The sequence below is a fragment of the Trichomycterus rosablanca genome, chromosome 14 (genome assembly GCF_030014385.1).
Source record: "Trichomycterus rosablanca isolate fTriRos1 chromosome 14, fTriRos1.hap1, whole genome shotgun sequence".
In the NCBI taxonomy this organism is placed as follows: Eukaryota; Metazoa; Chordata; class Actinopteri; order Siluriformes; family Trichomycteridae; genus Trichomycterus; species Trichomycterus rosablanca.
In genome coordinates, this window is record NC_086001.1 from 3,570,564 (window position 1) to 3,586,459 (window position 15,896).

The window sequence follows — 15,896 nt, forward strand, 5'->3', positions numbered from 1 at the left end:
CCTAATACATAGCCAATCATGTCTGTGTAGACACCCAAACCAACCGATAGCACTGCTGACAATTCAACCCCAGAACTGAGCAGTAGTGGGTCGGTGTGTTTTACTGCTGCACCACTCAGGTGCCTCAAACTATTTATAAGAATGAGGGTGCAAATGTTTTATATCACCAAGATCACATCCCAAAACATCATTTAAGCTGAAAGCATGTAATTGAGACTCTGTCAGCACAAGGCAAAAGTTTCTCTGGTTCTTCTTGAGCAGAACAGCAAGCACATTATGTCTGACTAATTCCATTACTACAGTGACTACTTTTTGTGGTGCTGTTAAAGTACAGACTACATATGTGACTACTAGCACATTCACACAGTAGCTGTAAAACAGAAAACTCATGATTGTTTCCAGTATTTCACACAGTGTTTTTACATGCGAACGCCTACATGCAAGTCCATGCAGTAATTTTATCTTTGTGCCATAATTTACACTGATGTGATCATTTTTAACCTGTGTTTTATTAAGCAACAAAATCAAGCTTCTCAACTTGGATCACAATGAATGTATGATTATACACAAACAAATGACAATATTTTTTGATTATTTTTTTGTTTTTACACACAAAAGATTATACAGTTTTCAAAACATACCATTCCATTTACTTTCACTCACTCACTTTTATCAGTCATTTAATTTTTTTCTGCTTGATTTTTAATGAAACTCCCTTTTATGTGGTCTTGTATTATTTTGTACAGAAAAATAAGTTTGTGGTGTTTTATTAAAACAAATCATTTTACAAATAACTGGAGGACAGAAGCCCAACTGAATTACATTAATCAAGTCAGAGACGTTTCTCACAAATCCCAACAAAAGCGTAATTACAAGGATAATCATTCCAGCTCTTCAAAGGAGAAGCTGTGCCATAGCCAGTTACAACACAGTTCTCATTTCCACCATAATTATTGGGTTCTCTGTCCTTCCAGAACCTGAAAACAGAATGTTTATATTTTCAGATCTAAATCTTCAGACACGAGTAATAATCAATAACTACATCAAAGAGAAAGTTCAGTTCAGTAATATCTTACCCAGTGTTCAGTGCTGTTCCATCCACCCACATCCACTTTCCCTCTGTGTCTATATCGTTTAGACCAATCCAAACTCGGGTGTTAGGAAGACATTCGCTGATGAAATTCTGTAAACAGCACAAGATAAAATGCTCAGGAGTCCAACAATCACACTTTCTGACCAACAGCCCAGTATGTTAACCACTGAGTCACCACTGTTCTTGTAAGTAAGTGAACAGGTGAGTGTGTGCTGACCTGTAATGGACTGAGACTCTGTCCAAGATATCATGGATTTATTTATCTTCTGTAACCACTTCCTGCTGAGCTGAAGTAACTGGAGTCTGTCCTAACAACACTGAACTCAGTGTTCAATCCATTGCAGGCACAACACACGCTTATCTATTTACTTACTAACACCTGGTGCACTTTAAAGTAGCCATTCCACCTACTGGCATTCCTCCTAGTAGTTTTTGGTAGGTGGGAGGACATTAGTGTACCACATAACTACACAGAGAGAGTAACTTGATGTGATGCTTAAACCCAGTTCTCTTGGATCTGGAAAAATCAGCATTAACACCACCTACCAAGCCACCATGCCATAGTGAATAGTCACAAGTTTACATACACTTATTAGAGATGTTAATATAATGTAGTCTTACTTTCTTATTTCAATAGTTTAGGGAGAAACAAACACTTTTATTTAATCTACTGTGTCAGCGAAATAAATACAGTAATCTGTGCCAGTTGTACCTGTTCCTCTTTGCTGTCAATGATCACCAGATCTGCTCCTCTCTGTTTACAGTCCTGTCTGCTCAAGCTCCAGCTTTTCTTCTCAGTTATGATGCTGTAAACACTGGACTTGAAATATATCCATTGTTGCTCTAAAACATATTTATGGACATAAAAAAGAATTAAGTTTTTTTGGGCGGGGGGCTTATTTCCTGTTGTCTATTTAATGCCAAAGGTGGAAGTCAAATACATCTTATTGTGTGACTGGAAGATCAATTAAAATATTTAGATTTGTTGGCTTCTTTTTTTGACTACAGCCTTTAACTTTATGCTGCTGTAAAGCTTGGTTGGCTGAGGACAGTGACACATATGTTTTTGTTTCTGGATTACATTTGCCGCTGATTATATTTACAAGTGTGACATTTAGTGGACGCCTTCATCCAATGCAACTTGCAATTATGACTGAATACAATACAGGGTTAAGAACCTCACTTTAGGGTCCAACAGTGCCAGCTTGGAGCTTTCTGATGACTAGTCCAGTATCCCAACCACTGAGCAAACACTGTATTATAGTAGAGTTTTGTGCCAACATAGGAAATTTGGCAGAGAAAATGTGAGGCTTTTAAACCAAACAACACAGTACCATAAAAACATGGTGGTGGTAGTATTATGCTCTGGGGGCTGTTGGGATGTCTTGGGAAACATTGCAGAATGTGAACATTCATTTTTTTTTCAGCAGCTTTATGAAACAGAATCAGCTATAAAATCCCACGGTGACTTCTAATAACATGTTTTCGTATAGACTGAAATCTTTAATAAAGTATTTACTTACCAAGGTGAAAAACCACACTCTGACATTCATCATTCTCCTTCTGTAACTGGTCCTTCTTTACAGCCAGCACTATGATGACGACCAGTAGGAGAACACAGAGCAGTAACAAGCCCGCTGTAATTTGTCTGTAAAATCTGTATGCTGCAGTTTCACAGCCTAGAGAAGAAGAGACACCAGCACACGTTTAGTCATATCCATCAGTGAGCTCCACATGCAGTCAAACATTTAAGACTAAATATATGACAAGATAATAAAAGTGTTTACACATTATAAATTTAAAACCGTGACTTTGTTAAATATTTTAAAGACGTGTGATTAAATGTGTGATTAGTTAAAATGCTCAAATATACACAGTAATTTACATTAATATAAACAGGTTTGTCTGAGCCTCCTTAAAATAGCAGAGCAGTGACCACAGGTGCTTATATGTAGGTAAATGTATTCTCTACCAGCGCTCAAGTGGCACTGTGGTAAATGTTGTGGTCAATTTTGCAAGCCCACTACCACTTAGAAAGGGACAGGTGTGGCCTAGTGGTTAAGGTACAGGACTTGTAAGCCAAAGGTTGATGGTTCAAGCCCCAGCACTGCCAGGCTGACACTGTTGGGCCCCTGAGCAAGGCCCTTAACCCTCAATTGCTTAGACAGTATACTGTCACAGTGCTGTGCTTTGGATAAAAGCGTCTGCTAAATGGCTAAAATGTAAATGTAGATCCATGGTTGGAATCCATAGCAGTGTTATCAGCTGTCATGTGTCTACACACATAATTGGTTCTGTATGAGGGTGGGGGTTGGTTGAGGCCTCACAATGGTTTGGTGTCCAGTTATTGCATTGTGTCCAGTGATTCCAGGAAAACTGGACACAACGTGATAACAAAACAGAATAAAGCTATGGTAAAACATGAAAAATATTTTTATGTCATCTTCCTTTTGAATAATGAATATGCCATGGTGTCTTCTTCTCAAGGTTGGAGTCTGGTTCCTCTCAAGGTTTCTTCTTGTATTTTTAAGGGAGTTTTTCTGTTGCCACTGTCGCCCTCGGCTTGCTCAACAGGGGTTTTTGGTCTGTTGATTTCTGGATTCTGTAAAGTTGCTTTGAGACAATGCCAGCTAAAAAAAAGATTCGATTCGATTCGATTAAACTTTGTCATAGAGCAGAGTGAACCCAAGGCAGTACAGAGCCAAGGAAATGCAGTAGCATCTAACCAGAAGTGCAAGCTAGAGATTATTTATATATATTACAGTTAAATTACAGAAGTGACCAGATAAGTGACAAAGCGCTTTACAAATACATTTGACTTGACTTGACTCTTCTTTGACCAGCCATGAACAGCTTCAAATGTTCCTACTTTGCACATTGTGATTTAATGAGGCAAAGCATTATTTTGTATAATTGATGATGTGATGGGTGTTTGCAGAATCTAATCATATTATGACAGAATTCAAAAATCTCTTATTCAATTTTATATGAGAGCAAAAAAATCAGCCTTGTGAAAGTGCAAACTATACTTTAATCAAACAAACAAACAAACAAACAAACAAACAAAAAAAAAACCAGAATGCAACATTACAATTTTTAAAAGAAGGCCCTCATTATGGACGATCACTTCATTTTGGAGCGTGGATGTTCGCCTGTTAATTGCTGACAGCACACCATCTTAATGTTTAATATTTATTAAAAACCACACAGCCGCTACCACACTATTGAAAACAAGACCACACAGAAAAGGAGAAGCATGACTTTAAATCTAAACAAACTCACAGCCTCACTCAGGAAGCTAGCTGTTTTATTTTTGAATGTGTGTCAAAGCCAATAAATTCTGCAGTTTTGGGACAATTTATTTATCAAACACTTTTATCCAAATCAACAGCAGTTGCACCCATATATAATGCAAGCAACTGAGAATTAAGGGCCTCAACAAGGGGCTTAACAGTAGCAATCAGGCAGTGGTGGGGTTTGAACCAGTGACCTTCCAAATATCAGTCCGGTACCTTAAACACTGAGCTACTACTACCAGTATCTAACTTTAATAATACATTTTAATAATACATTTTATTTGTTGGCGCCTTTCATGACACTCAAGGTCACCTTACATCAACTAAAACAAGAATTAAAACATACAATAAGTTATTACAATTTAACAAACAAATTATCACAACACACAAGCATAAAACAAAAAGTACAAGATATGTTAAAGTGAATAAGCCAGTTTAAAAAGATTTAAGAGTTATAAGAGCCGTTTTGAATTCTGCGATGGATTGCAATGTTCGAATATGGGTGGGGAGTGTGTTCCAGAGTTTAGGTGCAACATAGGAAAAAGCCTTGGTACCCATTGTACTAAGGTTAATGGCTGGTTCTGCCAAAAAACCTGCTGAGGAAGATCGCAACATGCGGGAAGGAGTGTAAAACTTTGGAGTCTTCTTAGTTATTATAACTGACTACAGCTGCTGACAGTTGTGTAGCGCTTTTCCTTAATTTTGTTATACCTGGTATAATGACAACAAAGATATTCTGATTCTGATTCTATCTCCTCACAGCAGGACAGAGCCGGGGTTTAGTTCCCCACCGTGCGGCCAGCGTCTTTTTTTGTGTGGAGTTTGCATGTTCCCCCTGTGTCCAAAGCCTCCTAAAATATAGGATCATCTTCATGATCTTGTTCCTTATGATTTAACTTCTGAGTTTATTAATAGCTGCTTAAATACAATTTACATGCAGAAAACTGAGAAATAAATCAGTGTTTACTGCACCTGAGTTCTTCTTATTCTGGTCACTTCTGGTGCCGCCGGTCTGCAGTTCGTCCTCATTTATATAAATGTCATCATGAGAATTTTTGTTTTTCTTTGTATGAAACCGTCGACCTGTAGTTACTTCAGCATTTGCAGACATTTCATCGCACATCTTCATTTTACTGTATCAGCCCGGAGGTCCTCAGGTCTATATGATGCTCTCCTGTTAGGATTCAGTGTGTGTGTGTGTGCGCCTGTGAGTTGATGCTGATATATGTGATGCTTTAAGAGGAAGGAAGTTAGAATGATGGTCATCCCAAACCAGGACTGTATTACTGCTGACAGCTCACTGTAAGCCCGGATAAGTTCAATTTACTTAAAACATTTGAGGAAACTGGTTGCCCTAAAAAGTTAAGTAATGTATAATGAAAACTTGAGTTAGCTTAACTTAAATCATTAAGTTATTACACCTAAAAGAGAAGTTGATTAAACTTTCTTTTTTTTGTTATACCAATTGTTTTTCCCAATACGCCCTTTTCACAGAGCCCGATGACGTATTTCCGGTTTCATTGAGCAGGGTAAACAAAGCGCCGCTGTAATGGAGTTCATAATTTGCATAATTTGTTTGTTGAAATATTGAATTTTCTTATTTCTGTTTGAATTTTGCCTTAAAAAATGTACATAAACCAGCACTAAGGATATATTTAGACATTTGTTTTTGTTAGTTAAGTGCACAAAAAGAAACATTTTACCCTTAAATGCACTTCAAAAATAAACATGTTCACCGAGACAATATTAATATTGTGTTCTAAAGAATGCATTAGTTTTAATAACCGTAACTGAATTGACAATCAAACAAAAGGCACAGAATAAAAGCAGGTTAAAATGTATTTGATTTATTATATTAGTAAATATTTATAAAAGTATGCAAACTTGAATTACTTAAATTCATTAAAATGATCATCTTAATTCATGAAACATTTTTCCATATTCAGTGTTGTTTCAACAGAAGCAACATCAACATACAAAAACATCCTCTAGACAATAACCAGAACACCTGAACAACTAACCATAGAGAAACCATATTTGCTTGAGGGAGAAAAAAGTGATTTAAAGGTTTACGCATGTAAGCAGAGTTTTGTACGAAGTAAATTAGAAAAAACACATGAATCTGAACTGAAATATTCTAGAACCTGAAAATGACTGTTAATGAATTGTTGTTATTATTATTGAAATGATTCAGCTTAGGTTGGTCTGTCAGAAACAGAATCTGCTTTATTTCATTCTCCAGCTCCATCACCTTGTGCTCCAGCTCCTGTATCCTTGCAGATGCAGCATCCACTGCACCTGTGACAAAGGAAGGAACACATTACATTACGATACTCTTTTACATTAAATATCTAAAAGGAAGTCAAATTATGTGCTGGACATTCATTCAGGCTACATTCTAGACTCTTTAGACTGTTATTCAGGTAAGTATTGCATCTTTACACTGTTATTCAGATAAATATAGTATCTTTACACTGTTATATTTAGTTGTAATGTTACTCACCGGGAGATGGAGGATGCCAGTAATCATGCTCATAACATTAGCCATAGGCTCATTTAGCATCGCTCCCGGTTCCTGCTCGTCTGTCTCTCCCGTTGCGGCTTCAATGTTAAAACCGAGGCGAGTACTTGCCCTCTTGTATGGTGCCTGACGATCCTTCCGACTCCCAAAATCATTCCAGGCAAATCGCGATGGAACGGATCCCTTCCTAAGTCTATTCTGCTGCCTCCATCTTTCACTTACACCTCCTCAGGCTTGAAGTGCAGGCTACACACATACCTACTGCCACGCAGAATAGTAAATTTGGCACCTTCTTCTCTCCTAATTGCAGTAATCCATTTAAGGCGCAAATGTTCAAGTCGTGAAAACTTAAATGTGGATGTTTTCTTTTATTCTTAGAGCAAAAAGGTCCGCTACAGTAGCACTTGCTATGCTGCTCCATTTTACCGGTACGGCTAAGCTGCACTGTTTACCCTGCTATTTTTTACTTCCGCATTCCAAACCCGGAAATGTGAAAAGGGTTAATTATCTTGAGAAAAAAAAAATATAGATTTCTTCTTAGTTTTAATGTTAATTACATTTTAAATGTCAATTAGAAATGTTTATGGAAAAACAGACAGAATAATAAAATTATTTTTCTTTTATTTCACTTCAGAAGTATTTACTTAAAATACAACATGTCAAGAAAACATCTTGAAAACTGTACAAACTGTATATAAAGTTCTGATGAAAGCACAAACAGCTCTTTAGAGTAACCATGAACCTGTAGTCAGTTTCACATAGCAAGCTGATTTCTTAACGTTTGGCTGGCAGCTTTCTAAAACAAAACAAAGAAACAAGAAACAGAAGTATTAATTAAAGCAATAAGCCACGAGAGGCCGTGCGTTACTGCTATGATTTTAGCAGTAACGCACGGTCTCGAGTGACTTATTGCTTTTATAAAACGGCGGTCAACATAAAATACAATAAATACAACAATGTTTAATTCATAAATGTATTTATTGTGTATAAACTTACAATAAAGCGTTCTTCCGCGACGCAAGGTAGTTCGATTAACAGTGTTGCTAGGCGACATGAGGGCGAACATAACATTAACTTTTTCTTTTCAGTGGCGTATTAATATGGAATGATGTGAGGTGGTCATAGGTGTGCGTTTATCGGGGATTATACAACAGGTAGTTCCGACCTTACAATCTGATTGGTTGAGAAGCGTTCTAGCCGTGCTGATATTGGTGATAACAGCACGGCCTTTTCACACCACAATGGTATTACTCCGCTGACGCGTTGCCATTAACGACAAGCTTCATGCACACAAACGCGCACGCAGGCGACACAGACTTTTTTTCCCGGTCACGTTTTAAATCCGTTATCTGATATACAATCTAGCGCACTGTGTAGGGAACATAACCAATTGTCTAATTCACTTTCTAGTGCACTATGTACGGAACATATATCCGTGATCTGATACACAATCTAGTGCACTATGTAGGGAACATTAATGTGTTTGTAACGCGAACAGTTAGTTAAGCCAGTTAGCAGCTCCTAGTAGTTCTGTTTTCATCCATATCCTTTGGTGTGTGCGAGAGGTTTTTTTATTTCTTTTTTTTGCCCTTCGGAGGTTCTTGCCTTCTTCTTCTTGTTGTTCTTACCTCCCTAAAATGAGTTTTTGCAACTTGGGATGTCTGCTTTGTAGTGTTAAACTTTATATTCGTTGTGGAACTACTTTTTGATTTATTTTCTTTCTTTATTTTGTAAAAACTGTTGTATAAAAGCAATAGAACACTCGAGGTCGTGTGTTATCACAGCCGTGATGTTATTCGCGATAACACACTTCCTCTCGTGTTCTATTGCTTAATTTTACAACGGCTTCGAACGCGGCTCAGCCAATCAGATTTTAGGACCGGAACCAGCCCCGGTTCTGGACTACTTTGCTTGGGGGGGCAGTAAAACCTAATGAGGGGGCATGTTGATAGTCATGTTTTTGAAGCCAGAAATATATTCAAGGCTTGATTTGTGCATGAATGATGACAGCCAAGCTATTGATACTGGCTTAAAGTGATGTATGAGGTAAAGAAATAAAAATGCATGTTTTCGAACTTAAACTTAAAACCCAATGATTAAAAAATACATGTTGATTATGTAAATGGAGAAAAAAGATTATCTAATTGTATTTCATTTTAATACGCCCCCTTAATTAAATTGCCATTACTAATAGAACAACTCTATTTCTTGAAAGGCTTTAATACAAATTTAAGTCAAAGCTGACAAATGTACCTACACACAGACTGAGAATATTCAAACGTGGAAATAGGAATGAGTGAGAATATTTATATTATTGGGAAATTAAAATATAAAGAAAACAAAAGAATACTAATTCTGTAAAAAAAAAGTGTTTACCAGTATACCTGCCTCTCGCTCACACTAACAGAACATATACTGCCGAACTGAACTGTTTGGGGCAGTCTGCCGATTTTTATATGACTCAAAGAGCCAATCAGGAATAAGCAAGGAAATATCTTCACACTGTAAAACAAAATGCATTTTTGTGATTGGTTCAGAGATAATTTTAAAAATAGCCGTTGCTTGCATTGTGCTTGGGGGGGCAAAGACACAATTTGGGGGGGCAATGCCCCCCTCAGCCCCCCCTAGCGCCGGCCCTGACCGGAACTATCCGTTTTATAAATCAACATTAATAACATTCATTTAAGGATTAAAATAAAACAAGCCAGCACACTCTTTGCTTCGTATGAAGGCTAGCATGCTAACATGCTAGCATGTAGCCTAAATACGGCAAATAAAGCAGCGCTGTTTGATTATTTATTTAGTGTCAACCTTAAGATCATTTATTTTAAACAAAATTGTTAAGTAAAGTACAACAAAATTAGACTGGAGTTGGGTTAATGCAGGGGTCTCAAACTCGCGGCCCGCAGGCCGATATTTTGTGGCCCCCGACATAACGTCAAAGTTCATTGTTAGTGCGGCCCGCGCGGTTTTCTCACATGCACCTATTTTGCCGAGTCGTTGCGCAACTCTTTACGCTTCGCTTTTTATTCTTTTTTTCACTTAGCAACGTATTAGCAACGTCACTTGGCTGAAACGTGATTCAGAGCGACACCAAGTGGAAGGAAAATATATCCTGTCAGCCAGTGCACGGTACAGAGGACAGAAAGGTGCGATCGCAAAAGAAAACTAATTTACCAAGAACAATTTAATCAAAAAGAGCAAGAATTTAAAATATATAAAACAGACAATGCACTTGATATTAAGAATTAAGAGAGGTGAAGTAACATGGACACCAGAGTTAGCTCAGTGGCAGAGAGATTTGGTAGAGCAGAAGGATGTGTAGGATGTAAACAAAAAGAATAAAATCTAGATCACTTTGTTTATGAATGTGAAATGCATAAACACCTGAGAGATAAATTTAATAATGATAAGAAAAACTAAGTGCTCAAAAAAGCTATGAACAATGATACAATTTTCAAATTCCTCTCAGAATATATAGAAAGGGCTTTCTGAATAATATCCCAAACACTCAGGTATTGGGCAGAGGTGGAAAGAGTACTAAAATATTGTACTCAGGTAAAAGTACTACTACTTTAAATCATTTTTACTGAAATACGAGTAAAATTACTAGTCTAAAAACCTACTCAAGTAAAAAAGTAACTCATTTAAAACGTACTCAGAGTAAAGCGTTACTTCGTTACTTGTGTTAGTAAAAATTTTTTTTCTTAACAATAGGGGGGGTCTCTCCTGTGTAATGCAAACAGGACAAGTGGATATATCTCACAATAGTTGTTTTTAATTAAAATTTAATAGAAAAAACATGTTGATAGAACATTTAAAACATTTAGGGATGTGTAATGTGTCATTTTAATACAGAACATCCCATAAAACATTTTCAAACTGTATAACCAGTGAAGTTGGCATTAATTGTGGATTCTATAGACCAGCCTTCTTTTCATCACCAACAAATATCAAACAACAATCACACTGCAAATCTCATAACTCAAAACAAGTCACGGTTACAAGTGTTGTGACTTTCACTAAATGACCCAAAGAAAACCTTCAAGATGTAAAACAATTCTGGGAATAATGGATCTTTGAAGGTTTCTGGCAGCAAAGAGTAGGTAAAAGAAGCCTCTGTTCTGAAGAATTGTTCATGTTCTGAACTGTTATTAATAAAGATTCAGAAGTTTGGATCAGTTGTACTTTTGTTTGGAATACCTGAAACCCTTTTTTTGTGGAATACTTGATGCGACCCAGCCGCTCCTAGATTCTACCTCCAGCGGCTGCGGCCCCCAGGTAAATTGAGTTTGAGACCCCTGGGTTAATGGAAGATGAAAAAGCCCCGTTAGACTGGTGCACATGCTACTCAAAAACAGCACAGTCAGGAAGAAAATGTTCGTCGACTTAGTTTAACAAAGACATTCGAGAAAGACAAGTTTACTTTAGCAAAAAGCCTTAAATGAAAAGCAAAAAGTAATTTGCAACAACAGGTTACAAAAGTTAAAACAAATGGCTACCCGAACACAAGAAAATCATTTTTGCCTGATTCACCGACAGCAAGCTGAAAAAGACGGACTTGCACGTAAATTAACTTTTTTAAGTTAATCTGATTGAAAAGTAATTTTATTTGTTTATTAAACTTAAATCTTTTAGCACATTTAAATGTGTACTCAAATGAGTACAATGTACTCTGCATTTTACAGTAGAGCAAAAAAACGTAAATAATTTATGTATGTTATAGGGTTGCCAACTTTCAGAACTGGAAATAAGGAACACCCTGGGCTGCCGGGTTGGTGGAAGGCATAGGGTGGGGGTGTTAGGGTTGCACCTATAAAAAATATAACGGGTCTTACACCGTCATAGGAACATTATCAAAATGGTTTATTTAGGCTGTTTAACATTTATTATTTTCATGCTTTATAATAATAAATCAGAACCATATTTTAGGCAAAACAACATCATGTAACATTTTTTCTCAATAGTGCGAACAACATTTTTACATCATCCACCTTCACACTGATATGCAGCCCCAGTTCTGGACTGCGTCGCTTAAGAGGGCATTGAGAAAATCTGGGGGGCACCCCAGCGCCCCAATAGTGCCGGCCCTGCTTGTGTTACTTTAGTTTCACCCTAAGCCGGATTCGAACCTTGGGTGGAAAATATGCGTGATGCGCTCTGCCCACTGCGCTACTCAAACAGCGGAGTAATGAAAAGGTTGTTATGCTGATAAGCCTGCGCACACATGGCGTTACTAAAAAGTAAATACTACTTAAAATAATAACCAAACGCTTTTTAAATCCCATAGAAGCAGAAGTTTCCTTCTGCTTCATACATATCGCCCTGTCTCAGTCTAATCTGCAGCATTTCTCTCCCACTGATATGTTTGTTTGTTTATTAGGATTTTAACGTCATGTTTTACACTTTGGTTACATTCATGACAGGAACGGTGGTTACTCATTACACAAGATTCATCAGTTCACAAGGTCACAGCAAACACAGTCTTGGACAATTTAGTGTCTCCAATTCACCTCACTTGCATTTCTTTGGACTGTGGGAGGAAACCCACGCGGACACGGGGAGAACATGCAAACTCCACACAGAAAGGACCCAGACTGCCCCACCTGGGGATCGAACTCAGGACCTTCTTGCTGTGAGGCGACAGTGCTACCCACTTAGCCACCGTGCCGCCCCTGCCACTGATAAAAATATGGAACAAAGCGCGTCCCGTATCAGTTCAATATGGAACACCACGTTAAGTTTCCAAATAAGGAACGATTCCGTATTTTACTGGACGGTTGGCAACCCTAGTATGTTGTACTAAAAATGTTTGATTAGATATACAGTTCGGGCTTACAGTGAGGTTTGTGGTTCAGTGGTTGCAGGTCTTAGTGTTAAAGAGTCGAACTACAGAAACGTCTCCATGATTGGCAGCTTAATCTTCATGTTTTGTATAAATAAGTTGAACTATTTATCATTATTGTTTATCATCTCTCAGCTGCTCCCATATTTAGGTTTCAAACAAATTAAGTATTTTAAGTATGAACACAGTACATGAAGAAATAAAACAAACGCAGGATGCGACACTAAATGCACCATGAGAAAACAGAAGACCTTTTTTGGTGTGCAGTGGGGGAATTTCTGGTGCTTTTGATTTCCATATTCATTTTACCACCGAATGTCAGAAATAAAGTCAAACATTTCCATATACGGGCTTAACTTCTACACATTTATCGGGCTAGGGCACTTTGGTTACACACATATACATGCAGAAATGCACACGGGCCACTTAGTTCTGTTCCTTCTAGTTCCTGAACTACTTTTATCAGTCAGTCATTTACATTTTTCTGCTTGATTTTTAATTTAACTCCCTTTTATGTGGTCTTGTATTATTTTGTACAGAAAAATAAGTTTGTGGTGTTTTGTTAAAACAAATCATTTTGCAAATAGCAGGAGGACAGAAGCCCAACTGAATTACATTAATCAAGTCAGAAATGTTTCTCACAAATCCCAACAACAGCTGTCCTTGACGCTCGCTCTGGCTGCACACTTTCTGTGTGCTCTCCGCTTGCTTTTAGTTTTTAGTTATTTTAGTTATTTTTTATCTTTTATTTCTAAAATATAGAGCTCAATCAGTAGACACTGACAATAGATCGGCTGGAAAGGCACAGAATTACAGAACTACATTAAACTAGACATTTATGTAGTTAACGGAGTTTTCCACTAGCCATCAGACTAAACTCGGGCACAGTTATCAGGACTACCATGGCTCCTATCACTACAGCGGGTTCTTCGTGCTGCTCCAACTGCTACAGACTCCTACGGAAAATCGCTGTGCTGGAGACAAAAATGCTCACAATCCTACCTGGAACGGACAGGAGAAATGGTTCCAGATCACTCGAGGGTGAGTCAAAATCTAACACAGAACAACCAGCTAAGCTAAGGCTAGACAGCTTAACAGACTTCCCGAAGCTTGACAGAAGTCAGTCAAAACAGGGGAACAGAAACGAACCATGTGAGAGAATAAGTCGGTGGCACAAACTTGGAGCAAAACCAAAACCACAAAAGCAGCAGGTGGCTGTCTTAATGTCTTCCACACCAGACTGTTCATCATGGGCTCGGAAAGCTAAAACTATTCCAAAAGCTAGCACAATTGCACCCCGTGGGAAAATAGCAGGGTCGCAACAAAAACCGATCCCTTTGCTGAATCGTTTCGAACCGCTCAGAAATCTGATCGAGGTTACCCCCAGTGGTAATGGTAACGAATCAAAACCAGAGAAGCTGACTATAAAAGGGGACTCAAAGCGGGCTAGCAAAAACACGAGGCTGATTAAGCAGAGGCCCTTGCCTGACGCAGAGAACGCTCCGAAAACTCTGATCGTCAGTGACTCTGCCATCAAGAATATAGGCAGCAGATCAATGCTAACATGCTGTCTCCCGAATGTGACTGTCTCGGAATTAAATTAGGAACTTCCCAACATCCTCTCCCAGCATGGAGCGATCGACCGAATTATTCTGCACGTGGGCAGAAATGACATTCGCAGAGAGGAGTCAGAAATCTTAAAGAACAACTTCACTGAACTGTTTAATACACTTGAGAAGCTGACTGCTCAGAAGTTCATCAGTGGGCCTCTCCCGGCCCGAGGATCTAATATGTTTTCACGGCTACTCAACCTCAACACGTGGCTAAGCAGAACCTGCAGTTTGAAAGGTATGGGTTATATTGACAATTTTAATCTATTCTGGGGGTGCAGAGAATTTTTTTACCCAGATGGCACCCACCTAAGCAAGACTGGAGTGAAGGCACTAAAGGACAACCTCCATTTTGCTCTTCGCCACCCATCTGCTTCTTGGACTGACTCGACACAATACGTGCATCCTCAACCTCCCTCACCTGCTTTCAACCATGAAGGACCATCAAACATAAAATCCCCATCACTGGAGAACACAGCTCAGGCTGAGTTTCTGACTCTTGACGAAAGCTATTATGACCTTCATCATCAGGCAGTGACACAGCAGTCAACAGCAGAGACATCACAGTCATCCTCCAACTTCTCTCTCTCAACAACCTCACCTCCACATATGGATTTCACAGAGAAAATGGAGAAGCTGGTGTGTGTTGGGACTAAATTCTCACACTCCATCTCAGCCAGTCCACAGGTTTCACCCAAAAAGCGCAGGGCACCCCTTCCCCCCTGTCCACAGCCCCCTCCCCGTTCTCTGAGGCCACTTCAACACCGTCAGCAGCAGCCTTGTACTTCATCTCCTCTGGCTGTACAGAGTTCAGAATGTTCAGCGAGTGCTACTGATAGCGGCTGCAGAATACAAAACAATGATAACTCGTTGTGATGTGTTCAGGGTCCTTGCTATAGCAGATATGATACTGACAACAGTTCGGAGAGTAAGCTTGGACCCAGTATGTCTGAAATGTTTTCTATTCCTGTGTTGATTAGAAATAGAAAGAATAGAACGCATTCAGCATATCAAGTCAACCAGTCTAACCTCGTACCTGTACCACCACAACCTCGGGCTGCCCCAGGGGCTCCTGTGGTTCCTTTAAAGCTAGCTCTGCTTAATATTAGATCTCTAGCCAATAAATCATTTTTAGTGAATGACATAATTCTATCCTACAGTTTAGATTTTCTGTTTCTAACTGAAACATGGTTAGCAGAAGGCAGCAGTGCCACTGTTCTTAATGAAACAGCACCAGCAAACTTCAGTTTTATGAATGTGTGTCGAAGTGGTAGAAAAGATGGAGGAGTAGCTGCCTTATTTAAAGATGTATTCCAGTGCAAAGAGACTGTACTTGGCAATTTTATGTCTTTTGAATACCTCTGTTTTATTTTGAAGGGTACTCCCAAAATTTTATTTTTAACTATTTATAAACCTCCAAGATACTCTGCACATTTTATAGATGAATTTGCTGAACTACTGTCAGTTATCTCCACTGAGTACAGCTTCTTCATCATAACTGGGGATTTTAACATCCACTTAGATAATAACA

General features: G+C 38.5%; 1 pseudogene; it reads right to left on the bottom strand.

Moving 5' to 3' along the window:
• Positions 1 to 818: 818 nt before the first annotated feature.
• LOC134327093 (C-type lectin domain family 4 member F-like) overlaps positions 819 to 15,896 on the bottom strand; it is a 48,961-nt pseudogene continuing 33,883 nt past the window's right edge.